Below are 20,043 nucleotides of genomic sequence, written 5' to 3'. Positions count from 1 at the left end.
ATTATTGATGTGATGTTTTCAAAGTTACACACACATATTGATATAGTGACCATGTTGGTGTCTTATAACACTAAACTCTTTGACATGTGACTGTTGCACAGGTGTACACCGTGATGTCACTGCTGAAACTGTATATTGATTCATCTTCTCAGGAGAGTCAGATAATAACAAACTTCACTTTTAAATTCTTACCTTCCATCAGGAGGTTGTCCATCTTTAAACTTTAAAGGATGACCCATAGACCGGTCACTCTTCATGGACACACAGCTGGGTTCAGGAGAGTCTGCTCTCTGCTGCTGCATCCTGATACCAATAAAACAGTTCATTCAACAATTTCATAACATGTTTTGATTTGAATGGCATCATAAACATTTTGTTTGGATTGTTTAGAGGAGAGGAGGGGGGAGAAGAAGAAAGAGAAAGAAACGTTGATATGATATTAAACTGGTATAAACATAGACAGAAAAAAAACAATCATTGGATGTAGTCACTGTGATGTCACCCAGTGGTTTGTGGTGTTTGAAGCCTTGAGTTTGGCAATTTGACATCACTATCTTGGATTTGAATGGTGCCATCTTTGATTTTTGGAGCCAGAACTGAACATATTTGGACAACATGGTGGAGCTGACTCATTAGAAGATGTTTTACTACAATTAAACATAGTATATATGATATGAAACATAGTATATGTAATGTAATGTAGTTTATTTATACAGCCCTTTATAACAGTCCTTGCGGTGTACCAAAGTGCTTTACAGTAATAAATAAATAAAGAGAAAAATAAAAACAATTAAAAACAATAAAATAACAGTGAAAGCAATAAAATACAACAAAATCGAATAAGATAGAATAAGATAAAATAAAATAAAATAAGATAAAATAAAATAAAAGTGTCATCCTACTAGGTGTTAAAAGCCATCCTAAAAAAGTGCGTTTTTAGCCTGGACTTGAAGAGGCCCAGGTCAGTAATAGTACGCATCTCGACAGGGAGCTTATTCCAGAGCCTGGGGGCAGCGACAGAAAAGGCTCGGTCACCCCAATGCTTATACTTTGACCTGGGCAGTTCCAGCATGAGTTGGTTTGTTGACCTCAGAACTCTACCAGGATTACGGACAGTTAAAAGCTCAGATAAATACGGTGGGGCGAGGCCGTTAAGAGCTTTAAAAACAAACATTAAAAGTTTAAAATCAATTCTATAAAAGACAGGAAGCCAATGGAGGGAGTTAAGAACAGGAGTGATGTGCACACGTCTGTTAGTGTTAGTTAAAAGACGGGCAGCAGCATTTTGCACAAGTTGGAGGCGACTGAGGGAAGACTGGGAGACGCCAACATAAAGTGCATTACAATAGTCTAACCTGGAACTTATTAGGGCATGAATGGCTATCTCAAGGTCGTGACGGCTTAAAAACATTTTAACTTTGGCCAGGAGGCGCAACTGGAAGAAGCTAGTCCTGACAACATTGTTGATTTGTTTGTCAAACCTTAGATAACTGTCGAAGGTCACTCCCAAATTTCTGACAGTTGAACTGAACTTTGAAGACAAGGTGCCAAAGCCAGCCGTCACAGTATCCCCAAACACAATACATTCAGTTTTATCCTCATTTAAGTGAAGAAAATTCCGGGCCAACCACTGCTTAATATCAGCGATACAGTCAAGCAAAGAAAATTGTGCACTGTTACTATTTGGCTTCACTGGCAGATAGATTTGTAAATCGTCTGCATAACAGTGGAAAGAGAGGTTGTGCCTGGCTATAATTGACCCAAGTGGTAGCATGTACAATGAGAAGAGGATAGGGCCAAGAATAGATCCTTGTGGGACTCCACAGGAGAGAGGAGCACTGGAAGAGGACAGGTCACCAACCATAACGGAGAAGGTTCTATTGGACAGGTAAGACGCAAACCACTTCAATGCAGTGCTGTGAATGCCAACATAATTGCTAAGACGTGACAGGAGAACTGCATGGTCCACCGTGTCGAAAGCTGCTGTGAGATCAAGCAGCACTAAGACAACAGGGCATTTGGCATCCACGGACAAAGCGATATCGTTGTGCACCTTTAACAGTGCAGACTCGGTGCTGTGACGAGACCTAAACCCAGATTGGAACTTCTCAAGAACTGAGTTATCCTCAAGAAAGGACTGTAATTGTATAAAAACAACTTTTTCTAAAACCTTAGAAAGAAAGGGCAGATTGGAAACAGGTCTAAAATTTGATAACACTGAGGGGTCAAGATTAGGCTTTTTAAGAAGGGGCCTGACCACAGCATGTTTAAAGGCAGCTGGGACAGTTCCTAATCTAAGGCAGGAGTTAATAAAAGCCAGGAGACTGGGCCCCACAGTATTAAAAACCATTTTCAACAATTTGGCGGGGACGATATCCAATGGGCAATTAGTAGGTTTCAGAGATTTCATTACATCACAGAGAGAAGAGAGAGAAACCAGCTCAAACTGATCAAACACAGCAAAATGAGCTGGGGCAACAGGCTAATTTGAACTCAAAGTAACTCTCTTACTGGTGTCTTTTCTGACAGAATCCACTTTGTCAATAAAATAATGAAGAAAATTCTCACAAGTGGCTATTGATACATCAGTCACAGCAGAAGTGCATGGGTTAACAACAGCGTTAATTGTATCAAATAACACCTTGGGACAATGACTGCTGCTAGAAATAATATTAGAGAGGTACTGAGATTTTGCTTCACGTACGGCTCTCTGATAATCAGTGAGACAGTCCCTTAAGATCTCAAGAGACACATGCAGTTTGTCCTTCTTCCATCTGCGTTCCGCCTGCCTGCAACGTTGCCTGATGGCGCGGGTGGTGTCGTTCAACCAGGGGTCGGCTCTTGGCTTGGCAGATTTTTGCCTAAAAGGGGCAATAGAGTCCAGAATCCCAGTACAGGTGGAGTGGAAGGAGGAAAGAAATTGATCAGGACAGAGAGGGGAAGCAAAGCCGCTCAAGGGAAAAAACTGTGAATCATCGAAAGCAGCAATAAATTCATTGGCCGTAGAGGGAGTGATGATACGCCGCTGACGGGATGGAGCAAGGGGCTTGCTAACTGGTTGGGGGGCTATCACTTCAAAAATGATAGGGAGATGATCTGAGATGACAGTCTCAGAAATCTCTTTAAGGGAAACTGAGAGCCCGAACGAAATAATAAGGTCCAATGTGTGCCCAAGATGGTGTGTTGGTTTATCCACAGATTGAATCAGATTAAAAGTTGCCAACAGGCTTTTGAAGTCAGTAGCAAATTTGTCAGATGGGCAGCAAACATGAACATTAAAATCCCCACAGATCAGGAGCTTGTCATATTTTGGGAGAATATCAGCCAGAAACTCAAAGAACTCATGAATAAAGTCCTTATTATATTTCGGAGGGCGATAGACAACAGCACACAACACAGGACTTGCAAACTCCACTGCAAACAATTGCAGTTCAAACGAGGAGTATGTACCTGTGGGAAGAAGCCGACATTTAAAATTGTCATTGAACACAGCAGCAAGTCCCCCCCCTCGCCCCGACACTCGCGGGGAGCTGAAGAAAGAACAGCTGGGTGGGAGGAGCTCAGAGAACGCGCTGTTTTCACCTGGTTTCAGCCAGGTTTCAGTCAACAGGAGGAAATCCAAGTTGTACGAAGTAAAAAAGTCGTTTAGGATAAAAGTCTTATTTGCAACAGATCTGGTGTTGATCAGAGCCATGCGAACTAAACACCGATCCGTCTGTTGGGAGGCCCGGTTAACCGGACGGAGATTCTCCAGCGCGCGGCCCCATCTGCGGATCCTCACCGGTCGGCGGCAGGGAGGTGGATACCCGGCCTCCGGTACAGTCGGCAGCAGCCACCGGTAGGAGTAATCCACGGAGCCTCGGATGTCGTAGTTCGCGCAAACACTGGAGAGACCAAACAGCGGATGACGAGCATTGTAAGTGGAGGACGAAGCCAGTTGGGCTTTCAGTCGACATATTACTCCACCTCTCTTTCCTCGTCTTCTGCGACGGCTGTTACGAGGCAGCCGAGCAGGTAAGCACAATAAGTGAGAGGGTACAAACGCCAGAACAGACCGGCGGTGGCTTTGTCTGATCATTAAAGTCCTGGATGGGTAGTATGTCAACAGAATCACGGATTTTTAAGAGACTCAGGCGATCATACATCAGTAGTGATGACACTTTGTGAGATAAAAACAATAAAAACAGGACAATATACAGAAAAGATAGCAGAGGTAGACGGCCAGCCACACACAACGGCGCCATCTTGGAAGAATATCTGCCACCCTATATAATATAACACTGAACTCTTTGACATGTGACTGTTGCACAGGTGAACACTGTGATGTCACTGCTGAAACTATATATTGATTCCTCTTCTCAGGAGAGTCAGATAATAACAAACTTCACTTTTAAATTCATACCTTCCATCAGCAGGTTGTCCATCTTTAAACTTTAAAGGATGACCCATAGACCGGTCACTCTTCATGGACACACAGCTGGGTTCAGGAGAGTCTGTTCTCTGCTGCTGCATCCTGATACAAACAAACAATTAACAAATCAAAGAGTTTAAAAAGATGAATGTTGAGCAGACTGTCAGCAGCTGAAGTTTTAGAAGCAGAATGAAAATCAGTAAGAAGACAGTGGATGAGAAACGTTCTCCTGTTCATCAAAATGTCATCTGATGAAAGATGCTGTCTCATCTTAGTTGATTAGTTGACTAATCAGTGGTTGAGCTCTTTGTTAACTCACAAAGTTAGAAGTTCATTCTGAGTTATTGTGACTTATTATTCAGTAGTTGAGTGTCAGATGTGACAGTGAGTGTGAATAATGATGGTGGAGTGATGTGAGTGGAGAACAGTGATGGACAGTTAGAGATCCTCATCTCACCTCTGAGCTTTGGTCTGGCTGTCATGTTCCCCACACAGAGAGCTTTTAGAGGGAGGGACTCCCTCCTCTCTGTCCTCACACTGATCCATAGCAGAGAAACACCTTCACACAAACACAACAACATGCTCATTCATTACAACCAGCTGCACATCAGTCATGGTTTACTCATCGTCCTCCTTTTGAACCACAGAACAGATACTTTTATTGCCGTTTCATTAGCTTCTAACCTACTTCATCATAACAAATAGTTACATCTGCATGAGGATATTTTTTTTGTCTATATTTACGGTTGTAGTTGTTACAGCTGTAATATTTTATTTTATCTTACACAAATGTTTCCTGTCTTTCTATCACAGTTAAATTGTAAAAATGAATTTCAGCTTTGACAAAATGTGTTTCTTATTTCTTCTGGTGTTTAGTTTATTCCAGCAGTGCAGCAAACAAAGCAACATAACACATCACTATAACTTCCATCTCTACTGATATCAGATAATTTTAACACCTGCAGACATAAACATGATGAAAACTGTCAGTTACGTTACCTTTAGATGCTGAAAATCATCTGAATGAAGCCGATGAGTGAAGGTGAAATATATCAGCAGCTTCAACCAGGAATCCAACCAGAAGAATAAACATGTAACTCACAGCAGGAGATTTTTAAGGTCTGTTGATTCACTAACAGCCTCAACTCTCTGTATTCATGTTTAATCTGAAGGTTTAAGGAAATCTGATAACAGAATAGCAGCTCTGCCCTGAAGTCAATTTGGCAGTGTAAATATTAGTTGAATCATGAAGTCTGATAATAGTTTTATATTTGTACCTTTTTACATTATAACATCACAAAAGTAAGCAAGATGACATTAATCTGTAGTAAATGTCCAAAATATGTGAATATGTATAAAATGAGACAAATTAATGTACATTTCTGTCTCCATTATTAGTGTTCATTAACATAACAGGTTTGTGTGTATGTGAGAACAGTAGCCTATGTTTGTCGGAGGTCTTAGTGAGTGTTCAAGGTGAAAATGGGAAAGTTATCTGCTGAGAATAACAAACAGAAAACTGATTAGATAAAAAACACACAGCACTACCTGGATTCCTTCTCTAAAGCAGTCACACTGCACCAACCAAAACACAAAAAAGTGATCATCAACATTTTAATTTTTAATTTTAAGACTCAGTGGGAGCTGATAGGGATTTGAAAAACTGTGTGATATGTTCCTCCTAAAAGTTTCCTACAAGAGTTATTAATATTTGAAGAGAGGAAATTATTAATTATTAACATACACTTAACGTTAGCATACCTAGCATGATCAAATATGGTTTTGTTAACTACATAAAGTCACCTTCAAGGAGAAAAATCTGTCAACATACTCAAACAAACTTTATTTTATCTCCACATTAAATCAGCAAGGTTAACACTGGTTGCTGCTGGTGTTAAAAAGTGTTAAAAAGAAAAGAAAGAACGTTATGAGACCCTGTTTATATCTGCAGTGTGAAATGTTTGTCTTCACATTATTAACAAAATTAGTTCATAACACTGAATTCATTTATCACAAAGCTGATATAAAGTAATAAAAACTCTCACCTACCGTCTTTCTCTCAGAGGACACACGGTGGCGCTGTCTGTTGGGAACCGTTACAGCCGTTACATTTTAAATGGTTGAACCTTCCTGCAGGGGGCGCTCCTCTCTCCTCCTTCCTCACTGTCTGTTTAAAAGCGACTTGTAGATGTTTTTGTCATTACATATTACACACATCACTTTATTAGAGTTACACACATTTATTAAAATAATCACAATCTGTTGTTCACAGCATATGGTGCTTAATTTAGGATATGAGACACCCCCCCCCCCCCCCCCCCCGCCCTCCTGTAAAATGGTCTCACCCACTTCTCTACTTTAAAACCAGCTTAATTCAATGTTGATTCAATGACATTTTTTCAACAGTAAAAACAGTCAAACCAAACCAAATATCAACCAGAAGTCAACCTTACTGACTATAATTCAACGTTAAATGAACATCTTTTGCTATCTGGGAAGATATTTCCAGTTCAGTAGAAACTCAATCCAGCCCTCCTACCGCTGTGGCAGTGAGTTTATCACAGTGACCGTGCAGCAGAAGAAGAAGAAGACTTCTCCTCACTGGAAACACTTCTTGGGGTTTACCGCCATCTAGTGTCCGTAAGTGTGTACTGTCTCTCACACACTGCGGGAAAATCTCCACACAACTTCTAACAGGAACACAAACCTGACCAGTAAGACAGGTCATAAACTAAATTAATTACTTTACTAAATTAAATTAACTAAACTCTACAAACACTGTTCATCATAACGTTTCTATCTTTGAACTCAAATTTGTTTTTTTTTTTTAAAGACACAATAAAACTTAACTTTTCCTATTAACACAATAAACATTTGTACACTGGTTTCCTTAATAAACATAGAACCCCCATACATTTAATTATATTATTTTAATTCATTTGTTTATAGTTGATTATTCTTAACATTAGACAAACTACAGCTATAGTTACATTTCCATTCATTTTTTGTATACATTCATACATAACATCATATTTAACTTATATTTACTTATAATGTTGTTGTTGCATTAATAAAAGACCAAAAAGGGGCCCTTAACTAAACTGAATCTGACTTACTGACTAAAACAAACAGGGAGACATACTGACTTTACAGAAATGGACTTGCAAAGAAAAGAAAGACAATTATCTAAAGAGTGAATACAGAAGGATTATAAAGGAAACTGATTTTGACACTTCCTAGTGTTTCCAGTGTTCCTAGTGTTCCCAGTGTCTCCTGTTCATACTGACTATTAACAGATCTCTTTCAGATGTGCTTCCAGTGTTCAGTGATGGAGGACTGTAGATGATCAGCTTCTATTGAGCTTCATCAGTGTGAGTTAGTCATATCAGTGATATCTGACACATTTATAGTGTGTTTAGCATCAGATTCCCTCTTAGTGTTTCCTGTTTCTCTGTGGTGGAAGTATAGTAACAAAAAGAATTTGATACTAAAAAACACTGTAACGCTGAAACATAGAAGATGATTTGACTCATTCAGACGCTGAAGCTTCATATTAGCTTCAGATCAAATAATCCATGTTTCCACAGAAGGAGGACTGTGTGTTTAGTCCTCCATCACTTCCTGTAAACATGATGAAGGATCTAATGCTCAGTATGAACAGGAGGAATCATTACACACACACACACACACACACACACACACACACAGACACACACACCATGAAACTGTCTGTTAGTTTAAGACAGTTGAAAATATGTTAACTCGTCCTTTAGCACAGCTGCTTCTCCTACTATACATTTTCCTAGAATAACGAATATCCATAATAAACAATGACAGTTAATGATAATAATAATAAAACTTTAATAAAAAGCCTTTCACATGCGCCTTGAGATAAAGTGCTTTATTGGAACTGCACAAAATTGGTTTTGATCAATATGAAGAAATATCAGGACCAGAAGTATCAATACAGATGCTTATTATTATAAATCAGTTTGAAAATGTTCCTTAATCACATGAACGACAGAGAAAAGTTATTTATTACACAAATTATTAAATAGATAATTCTTCAGCAGGTTTTAAATGTTTGAGTTTGTCTCCATCCGAACCTGCAACACTGCTTTGATGCACAATTGTATCTTTTACTTGTCGTTGTTTTAGGTGCAACGTTTGTGTTGTATTTTTACTTTATTGTCCAGAGTACACAAGCAAAAGAAACTGAACTTCTAAAGGTTGAACCAACAAATCACAGCACACACCAGCAGAGACTTTAATAGTGTTTGAAAATAAACATCTCTGTGCTGAAAAGTTTGTTCTTCGATGAGCACAGTTATGAGCTTTTATTTTGAAGTCTGATCCGTTGTGGTTTCCGGTATGTGTCCAACAGCTTGACGCATCCAGGAAACAAGGGGCGTGGCTTCATCCTCAGGGAGGGGCGGGAAGTTACTGTCAGACTAAAACTCACGTGATGAGTTGATGTTAAAAAATATTCATCAGTAAAGAAACATTCCAACATTTCTGTAAATCCAGAAGTGGAAAAAGTAATCGGATACTTTACTGTAGTAAAAGTACCAGTAGAGCAAAGTAAGAATACTTCATTACTAGTAAAAGTCCTGCAAGAAAAATCCTACTACAGTAAAAGTACTGCAGTATTATAGTGATGTAGTATGCAGTATTACAGTAAAGTACTTCGGTATTATGAGTGATGTAGTATGCAGTATTACAGTAAAAGTACTGCAGTATTATGAGTGACATAGTATGCAGTATTACAGTAAAAGTACTGCAGTATTGAGTGATGTAGTATGCAGTATTACAGTAAAAGTACTGCAGTATTATGAGTGATGCAATTAAAGTATTGATAAATGATTAATGGGAGAGGAAAGAAGAAAAAACAAAGTTCTGATACACAAATGTGTTTTCAGTTTTTGGACTTTTTGTCTAATCTTTGATTTTTGCTGAAATATTGGATCATTTGAACATTTATTGAAATGAAAGCATGTGAGAAGTTTAGAGGGAAAAATGTGAGTCTGAGACAGATCTGCTTCACAGTGCAGAGTGTGTGATGTTTGATTTCAGCAGCTGATCTTCAGTCAGCAGAGTTTCTGTCCACAGGAGAGACTCTCCCTCCTACAGAGGAACCAGAGAGACTCTCCCTCCTACAGAGGAACCAGAGAGACTCTCCCTCCTACAGAGAAACCAGAGAGACTCTCCCTCCTACAGAGGAACCAGAGAGACTCTCCCTCCTACAGAGGAACCAGAGAGACTCTCCCTCCTACAGAGGACACAGAGAGACTCTCCCTCCTACAGAGGAACCAGAGAGACTCTCCCTCCTACAGAGGAACCAGAGAGACTCTCCCTCCTACAGAGAAACTAGAGAGACTCTCCCTCCTACAGAGGACACAGAGAGACTCTCCCTCCTACAGAGGAACCAGAGACTCTCCCTCCTACAGAGGAACCAAAGAGACTGAGGAACCAGACCAGACTCCAAACCCAGCATACAGAGGTTGAGTGAATGTGGTGTTGAAGGTGTGGAGGTGGATCAGTGTGCCAGAGGAGACTCTGTAGAAGGACAGAGTGCCAGCAGGACAGTCCACATACACTGCTACTCTGGTAGAGACAGAGGAGGAGGAGGAGGAGGAGATGGGTGTTTGTCTGTTATTGTGCCAGACAGAGTAACGACCATCCTCAGAGCACTGCAAACTCCAGGACTGATCGTTAAGTCCAAACCAACAGTCAGCTCTGCCTCCTTTCCTGCTTATTCTTCTGTAACTCACTGATATATAAACCTTTCCTCTGTACTCGACCTCCCAGTAACAGCGACCAGTCAGAACATTTCTACACAGCAGCTGAGGACAGAAGTCAAATCTGTCTGGATGATCAGGATATGACTGAACCTCCTCCACACATGTCACCTTCCTGTTGTTGTCAGACAGCTTTTGGAATCTGTGTGCAGTGTTTGGATCCAGTTCCAGTTCACAGGCATCTGATGGAGAGAACGAGACACAATACAGCTGCAGTTATTGATCTATCATCTGTTTGATGATGATGTCATCTTCATCCTCAGTAGGATGTCACAGACAGACAGACAGACAGACAGACACACACACACGCACACACGCACACACACACACACACACACACACACACACACACACACACACACACACACACACACAGACAGACAGATGCACACACACACACACATACACACACACACACACACACACACACACACACATCATGATACAGGTTGATGGTCTACCTGCTGGGAATTTCTGCCTGACGCACCTCCACCGGTGCCTTTAATGCAGGTGTGCTCCTAACAAAACAAAAACACCTCTGAGGGCCTAAGCGGTCATCAGCTGGGGACCACCAGTCATAGATGTTTCGCTCCTTTAACCCCAGTATATCTCCTGGTGGCGGAGCAATGGCAGGGATCTCTCCCTGCCACCCCCTGCTGACGCCCTAGGTGTTGTTCGGTCCCCAACTCCTATGCTTCCTCCTTAGCCACAGCCAGAAGCTGCCTCTCTCTGCCTCCTCAGCCAGTTCTTTGACGGCTTTCCGCTGTTCCCCTCCTATGCATCCCATGTCACGGAGTAGGCGAGCAGTTGAGGAGCCGACAAACCCCCGACACCCCACTTCTACAGGGCACGTGATGGCCTACCAGCCTGCCTCCTTGCACTCTGCTGCCAGGTCAGCATACTTAGCCCGTTTCCGCTCGTTGGCAGCCTCTATACCCTCCTCCCACGGGACAGTGAGGTCCACCAGCAGGACCGTCCTGCGAGCCTCTGACCACATAACTAGGTCCGGCCGGAGCGATGTTTCAACAATTTCCCTGGGAGGAGTTTTGCTGTATGTCTCTGCCGGGGGGGGGGGTTGATTTTCTCTCCAGCCCTCGCGAACAGGATGGGATGTCTCGCTGAAGCGGAAGGTCTGCTGTTTGCCTCCTGTCCGCACGACTCTGCCACCTCTGCCAGTTTCCTCAGCACAAGATCGTGTCGCCACCTGTATTGGCCTTGTGACAACGCTGTCTTGCAGCCCGACAGGATGTGCTGGAGGCTAGCATTGACCTTGTCGCACAGGGGACAGGTCTCTTCGGTACCGAACCATTGGTGGAGGTTTCGGGGACAAGGTAGGGTGTCGTATGTGGCTCTGATCAGGAAACTGAGCCTTGCCTGGGGGATTTTCCACAGGTCAGACCAGGACATAACCCTGTCTGTGAGTCCTTCCCATGATGTCCAACCTCCCTGCCGGCTCTGAGACACCGCCTTGATGTTGAGGCGTTCCTGCTCAGACCTTGCCACTTCAGCCACCACCATGGCTTTCCGCTCCTCCTTGGAGGCCTTCGACCAGAACAAGGGGGTCTCGGCCCTCCCAAGGCCTGCTCGACCTTCCTGGACTCTGCGACTACCTCCTGGTGCTTCAGCCTGCCGATTGCCCTGTCGACCTCTTCCTGGGCTTTCCACTTCATTCCTGTTCTCACCTGGGTGCCCGCTGCTCTCACCAGCTGGTCAGAGGATTCCCTCAGCTCCAGCACCATCCGTGCCTTCTCCTGCTTGTATCCCAAACTGATGGATCGAAGTGGCAATTGCAGCGTGGTCCTGCCGAAAAGGCCTACATCTGAGAGGCATCTCAGCAGCCCCAGCCTTTTCCTGATGAACGAGTTTGCCAGCCCGTCCATCTTGCTTGCCACTGAGGAGGGGAGGTCGCACATCTTCAGAAGCCACATCACCCTTGGGTACCGTATGAACTGGTAACTCCATACTTTGTACTTGCCAGGGAGCTGGCTCTGGTTGATCTTAGCCAAGCCATCTGCGATCTGCTTCCTCACCATCTCCCCCACATGCCTGTCCGAGAGCTCTGCTGTGTAGGTCCGACTCAGGCTACGGAAGGGTTGACTCGCCAGCAGCGGGCTCTTGTCACCGCCTGCGACAAAGATGGTTTGGTCACTTCTGATCCCTTTCCTGAGGGACAGACTACGCGATTTGGAGGGTTTGATCTTCATCCTTGCCCAACCCACAAACTCGTCAATCCTCTTCAGCAGTCTTGATGTGCACGCTGCTGTCTTGAGAATGGAGGTGATGTCATCCATGTAGCCTCTCACTGGTGGTAGCCTTTGACCTGATGGCAGTTTCACTCCTCCGACCATCTCCCTTGCCCCAATGAGGATGATCTTGAAGGCTGCAACGAACAGAATGGGAGAGATTGAACATCCCATGGCAATACCCACTTCCAGCTGTTGCCATCCTGTTGTGAAGTCCTGATGGGTGCAGCACATCTGGAGGTCTTTGAAGGACTTGGCTACCAGAGCTCTGATGCAGACCGGGACGTGGAAGAAGTCCAAGGCAAACTCAATCAGTTGGTGGGGGACGGACCCATACGCGTTGGCAAGGTCCAGCCACACAAACACATACATACAGATACACACACACACACACACACACACACACACACACACACACACACACACACACACACACACACACACACACACACAGATAGACAGACAGACAGACTGTAGCTGTATAACTGTACAGATATTTAATGTTTTATGACTTTTTATTTATTGAGTTCTTTTATTTTTTGTGGTGTTTTTGTTGTTCTGTTCTGGTTGTTAGTCTGAATGTTGACTTTATGCTTCTTGTCCCCCCTGTTTATTTATGTTTGTTTTCAATTCTTGTTTTTTACCACAATAAAATAAAAAATAAAGATAAAAGCAGACTTACTCTTCCTCAGACCTGGTGTCAACCATTGGACTCCAGCAGGCTGCAGGCTGAAACCGTGATAGAATCTAATCAGGTTTAACTTTCAACATTTACAGCAAAATTCAGTTAGAAAGAAGAAAAAGTCAAAGATTCAGTTGAGATCTGTGATCAGCCCTGACAGAGAAAATGTTTCCAGCTCTTCCTCCTCTATCACACAATGTCTGACTATACCTGAGAGTGTCCACCTGTCTGTCCATACCTGAGAGTGTCCACCTGTCTGTCCATACCTGAGAGTGTCCACCTGTCTGTCCATACCTGAGAGTGCTCATCTGTCTGTCCATACGTGAGAGTGTCCACCTGTCTGTCCATACCTGAGAGTGTCCACCTGTCTGTCCATACCTGAGAGTGTCCACATGTCTGTCCATACCTGAGAGTGCTCATCTGTCTGTCCATACCTGAGAGTGTCCACCTGTCTGTCCATACCTGAGAGTGTCCACCTGTCTGTCCATACCTGAGAGTGTCCAGTCTCCAGTGTGGATCCTTCAGTCCAGCAGACAGAAGCTTCTCTCCTGAGTCTCCTGGATGATTGTAGCTCAGGTCCAGCTCTCTCAGATGGGAGGGGTTGGCACTCAGAGCTGAGGCCAGAGAAGCACAGCCGTCCTCTGTGATCAGACATCCTGACAGACTGAACACACACAACAGTTCATCTAATGAGCTTAAAAACATTCTCAACTCAATAAACATTTCATATTTATATTTGTCAGTAACATTTTATTTGTAATATTTTCCAAATAATGTAAAATGCAAACACAATCATGTGCAACATTTCCTGAGCAAAAAATATACTTTGTATGTTCACCTGCATGTAAAGGACATGACAGCAATCCTATGTGGTATATTTTCTGTTATTAATTCGATTATACTAGATTTTCACGACATTATGCACACTGAGTCTACATTGAAGATTAGATAACAGAACATATATCTACATACATGTAGATGTAACTCACATGTTGGCAAGAAAGGTATACTACTAACTAAAGTGAAGCCAAAATATTATTTTAAATATGTAGTCATAAGAAGGACCTGAGAGTTTCCAGTCCGCAGTGTGGACTCTCCAGTCCAACAGAAAGCTGCTTTACTCCTGAATTCTGCAGGTTGTTGTTACTCAGGTCCAGATCTTTCAGATGACAGGGGTTGGCACTCAGAGCTGAGGCCAGAGAAGCACAGCCTTCCTCTGTGATCAGACATCCTGACAGACTGAACACATACAAGAGTTCATCTAATGAGCTTAAAAACATTCTCAACTCAAACATTTTTTCCCCTTCAGGCCTTTATGTTTACACTCAGCGCCCCCTGCTGTATGTTGGTGTCATGCAGATACATTTCAGGTTAGTAGAAGGAGAGAAAGCACATGTTGCTGCTGGAGGCTGAAACTGCTGAAGCTCAGAGTTTGATGTGATCTGATCTGAGGCCATTCTGTCCAAATATCACTTCATATACACAGTAATGAAAATAACCTGAGAGTTTCCAGTCCACAGTGTGGACTCTCCAGTCCAGCAGAAAGCTGATTCACTCCTGAATCCTGCAGGTCGTTGTTACTCAGGTCCAGATCTCTCAGACTAGAGGACTGGGAGCTGAGAACTGAGGACAGAGCTGCACAGCTTTTCTCTGAGAGGTTACAGTCAGTCAACCTGGAGAAGAATCAGCAGAACAAAATAAAATAATGGCATTCATTTTCTTCTTTGAGCAAAGATAACAGGTTCATATGTAGGAATCAGAAATTCTTTCTCATTAAAGACACTGGTGACCATTAAGTGAGCTGCAGTCAACATCCTGTTGATCACACTCCATCATCACATCGACTGTATGTGATGTTTGTTTCCTCACTTACAATTCAGATAATAAAACAAAAGATCTCTAACGTGTTTCTGCAAAACATCTCTCACTCCCAGTCCGTCTGTTTGTTTACAAGCAAATACACACAAAGAGGCTCCTGCTGCGCTGTGGCCTGACCGTTGAGAGCCAATCCAATGCCCAACGTGAAACATTATACATTAATTAACCATCCAAACCTGAACCATGAACTGCAAACTTTGTTTACCAACCATAAACACCAGTAGGCTCAGCATGCTGTGGTCAGGGAGCAAAAGGCTGTGTCTTTTTAATGTGTGCTTATTACTTCCTTTTGACTATCAACAGAACAAACAAACAAGGTTAACTGTGTTCTGCTTTCACTCTGAAGCTTGTTTTCTGCTCCTTTGTTGAGGAAATAATGTTTCAGCTGTTAGTTCTCAGGAGGTGAAGACTTGTCATTGTGGGGGTGTTTTGTTGTGAAATGTGTTGTGGTTGATGGTGGCAGCTAGCTGTCTCATTAGCTGGAGAGCTTATATCTGCAGGTTGTTTCTACTCAGATTGGACTGTTGTTGTTGTGTTAGATTCTGCTGGTTTGTTAATGTCAGTGGGACAGAGGCAAGGCTGCACCAAGGAGCACCAAAAAACATCACATCTGTTGGATTTTGTGTCTGAGTCTAACACATAGAAATCAGTCCACAGGCTGATATACCCAACTGAGAAAGTCGGGGAAGATCAAATTTTTTAAATTCCATGACAGCCTGTTCACTCAAAAAAGATCGTTCTTCATAATTCTTACATATAGAATCTTTAAATGATGTTAATCTAAATAGTAATGTGCAGGGAAGAAGCCAGATGATGTAAATATGGGGTTGTATGTAATTTGTTCTGTATCTGTTTCATCATTCTGAAATTATAACTCTCCTGCCACTTAAAAAAGGCCAAAATATTCTGATGACTTTACTAACCTTGAAACTTTAGGGAATTTACAAAAAGTTATTTTAAAAACATTTGCGTCTGTAGCTCAAGAAGCCCCCCATCACCCCCTGCTCAGTCTATAGTTCTGTGTGCACCTACAGAGCTTTGTTGGAGGCTTTGACCACTGGCAGCAGCCTCAGAAGAACTTCCTCTGAAGCAGAGTATTTCTTCAGGTCAAACACATCCAGATTTGTTTCTGATGACAGTAAGATGAAGATCAGAGCTGACCACTGAGCAGGAGACAGTTTATCTGTGGAGAGACTTCCTGATCTCAGGGACTGTTGGATCTCCTCCACTAGAGAACGATCATTCAGTTCATTCAGACAGTGGAACAGATTGATGCTTCTCTCTGCAGACACATTCTCACTGATCTTCTTCTTGATGTACTGGACTGTTTTCTGATTGGTCTGTGAGCTACTTCCTGTCTGAGTCAGCAGACCTCGTAGGAGAGGCTGATTGGTCTGCAATGAAAGACCCAGGAGGAAGCGGAGGAACAAGTCCAGGTGTCCATTTGGACTCTTTAAGGCCTCGTCCACAGCACTCTGGTAGAGATGTGTTGATTTGTCTTTAAAGACTTTAGACCACCAGGATGTTGCTTGTTCTTCTGTCAGCAGATTGACTCCAGACTTGATGAATGTCAGATGGACATGAAGAGCAGCCAGAAACTCCTGAACACTCAGATGGACGAAGCAGAACACCTTGTCCTGGTACAGCCCTCTCTCCTCTTTAAAGACCTGTGTGAACACTCCTGAGTACACTGAGGCTGCTCTGATATCGATGCCACACTCTGTCAGGTCTGATTCATAGAAGATCAGGTTGCCTTTCTGCAGCTGCTCAAAAGCCAATTTCCCCAGAGACTCAATCATCTTCCTGCTCTCTGGACTCCAGTGTGGATCTGTCACAGCTCCTCCATCATACTTGACGTTCTTCAGTTTGGACTGAACCACCAGGAAGTGGATGTACATCTCCGTCAGGGTCTTGGGCAGCTCTCTTCCCTCTCTGCTTTTCAACACATCCTCCAGAACTGTAGCAGTGATCCAGCAGAAGACTGGGATGTGGCACATGATGTGGAGGCTTCGTGATGTCTTGATGTGGGAGATGATGGTGCTGGCCTGCTCCTCATCTCTGAATCTCTTCCTGAAGTACTCCTCCTTCTGTGGGTCAGTGAACCCTCTGACCTCTGTCACCATGCCGACACACTCAGGAGGGATCTGATTGGCTGCTGCAGGTCGTGTGGTTATCCAGAGGCGAGCAGAGGGAAGCAGTTTCCCCCTGATGAGGTTTGTCAGCAGCACATCCACTGAGGTGGACTCTGTAACATCAGTCAGGATCTCAGTGTTGTGGAAGTCCAGAGGAAGTCGACACTCATCCAGACCGTCAAAGATGAACACAACCTGGAACTCTTCAAACCTGCAGATTCCTGCTTCTTTGGTTTCAGTAAAGAAGTGATGAACAAGTTCCACCAAGCTGTACTTTTTCTCTTTCACCACATTCAGCTCTCTGAAAGTGAATGGAAATGTGAAGTGTATGTCCTGGTTGGCTTTGTCTTCAGCCCAGTCCAGAGTGAACTTCTGTGTTAAGACTGTTTTCCCAATGCCAGCCACTCCCTTTGTCATCACTGTTCTGATTGGTTCATCTCTTCCAGGTGAGGCTTTAAAGATGTCTTCTTGTCTGATTGTTGTTTCTGGTCTGTCTGGTTTCCTGGATGCTGTTTCAATCTGTCTGACCTCATGTTCATCATTGACCTCTGCAGTCCCTCCCTCTGTGATGTAGAGCGGTGTGTAGATCTGATTCAGAAGGGTTGGGTTTCCTGCTTTAGTGATCCCCTCAAAGAGACACTGGAACTTCTTCTCCAGGTTAGACTTGAGTTTACGTCGACACTTTGCAGCACCAGCTCCTGAATGAACAAACAACAAATGAAATCAGTGAGTGGATCCTACAGAAAGTCTAGAAATCTGAACATGTAAGTGTGTCTGTGTAGTTTTTCCTCCTCCATCAGTTTTATTCAGCTCATCAGTGGAGGACAAACAGCCTCTCATCTGATGCAGATGTGTGCAGCATATTTACAGCAGAGTTTGAAATATAAACCTCTCCCATGTTGCCTCCATTTCCTCTCCATCATGTTAAATCTGTTAAAATCCTCTTACTGCTCTGCAGACGCTCAGCCAGCTCCTCCTGCTTCATTCTCCTCAGGAAGTGCACTGTGATCTTCAGAAATGCCTCTCTGCTGCTCCTCCTCTGCTCTTCCTCCTCACCGTCCAACACCTCCTCATCCTCACTCTGACTCTCTAAGCATTCTGGGTAACCTGGACTCAGACCCCTCTGGACTCGCTTCAGCTCCTTCTTCACATAAGTGAGGATGTTCTCCTCCAGCAGCTGGAACAGAAAGATAAAGTGAACATTTCATTTAAACTGGTAGAACACAACATGTGATTCATGTGTCAGTCTGAAGGCCTGCTGGTCTAAACAGATCAGCATGGACACTGTTAGGACCTGAATGCTACTTTACTATTTCATCTGTGGTTGATGGAGTTAGATGAAAAATTCAGTACTTTAAATATGATGTTTTATTAAAACTAGGTCACCTATGTAATAAAAATGTGCAATTATTTTTTAAGATACTGCTCTTAAGGCAAAATCCTACAACAATCAGAATGAATTGCACGTCTCGTCCAATCAGACTGACTGTAGCCTGCTGATGGGTTGTTGAAGAAACAAACAGTGTGCTGGAGTCAGTTATGTGGACCATTGTAAACTTATGAGAGCTGCATGGTGCTGGATGCAGACACAAGTTACACATAGGTTGACACAGTAACTGTTGCTCTGTTCTCCATTCAGAATTGGAATAGTCTGACATAATATTCTGTCAGGAAACAAAGTCAGGTTTACCAAAGCTCCTGTGGTTGTTGCTTCCTCCTTCACACTCCACTTCCACAGCGCAATATTCAGCCTCATAACATGAAACTAGTTGATGCTGATAATTTGAAAAGCAATCTTAGTCTGGTTTTTAAGTTTATTTATTTAATTAAAATCATTACTTTCATTCATGTTTTAGCCTGTTCTAGTACTTGGTAGATTTTATTTGATCATTCTTTTATCTTTATCTTTGTTTTCCTACCTTACATTTCTGGCTTTACTCACTTTACTTAGTGTTGTTGTGTTTACTTAATATTATCTTTTTTAATCTTTTTCTTTTATTCTTTTTGGCCATTTTGATTTTTTTTTACATTTTTATTCTACGTTTGGTGTTTCCTCATTGTAGATTTATGAGGTTCATTTATTGTTGCATATAGGGGGTTCATTTGTATGAGAAGTGCTATACAAATAAAGTCTGATTGATTGATTTATAGTTTTATTTTCAAAGCATGCTGATATTTAGTATTTATTAGTATAATTTTTTACTATACACTTTTTCCTACCACTAGTGTGACATGAAGTGGTTTAGAATACCCACATTTGGTTCCTTGAAGGCACCACAATTGAAAATGAAGAAACATAGTTTGTTGTCTAATGTCTAACACATCTTTAAAGTCCGCTAAGTGGCAACTTTTGCCAGTAACTGAGTGGGGAATTCTGGGTACAGGCAACATAGAGGGAGGTTAAACATTCTTCTTTTGCATATACTACCCATATTGTAATGATACAATGCAATTTGGCAATCTGAAAAATTATAAAATTATAAAACTATCATAGTAAATGGTGATTATGTATTTGGATATCACCAGCGTGATGTTTTGAACACAGTATCTGTCTGAGGAAGAGGTTTGTGCTCGAAACGTCAGGCTGGTGATTTCCAAATAAATTGCCTACATTGGGAGCTGCAGTGTGCAGACTTTTTTCTTGTATTTGTACATGTACACACCATAAATATGGAGTCCAGCTGTGTTTGATGCTGCTGTGCAGACTGATCACTGGGAACCTCTGAGCTCTGCTGCTGAACTCTGTGGAGAAAACATCACGTTTAAGGACATGTAATGACTCAAATCTGCACACAGCTTATTAAAGATGTTCTGTTATGATGAGACATTTTAGATTTTTTCTCTTCTTCTATAAATGAAAACCATTATTGTGTCTAACAATCCTTTCTGTAAATTATAA

Source organism: Scomber japonicus, chromosome 1, assembly GCF_027409825.1.
Source record: "Scomber japonicus isolate fScoJap1 chromosome 1, fScoJap1.pri, whole genome shotgun sequence".
Lineage (NCBI taxonomy): Eukaryota > Metazoa > Chordata > Actinopteri > Scombriformes > Scombridae > Scomber > Scomber japonicus.
The sequence above is the reverse complement of the archived record's forward strand: the minus strand, read 5'-3'. Positions refer to the sequence as shown.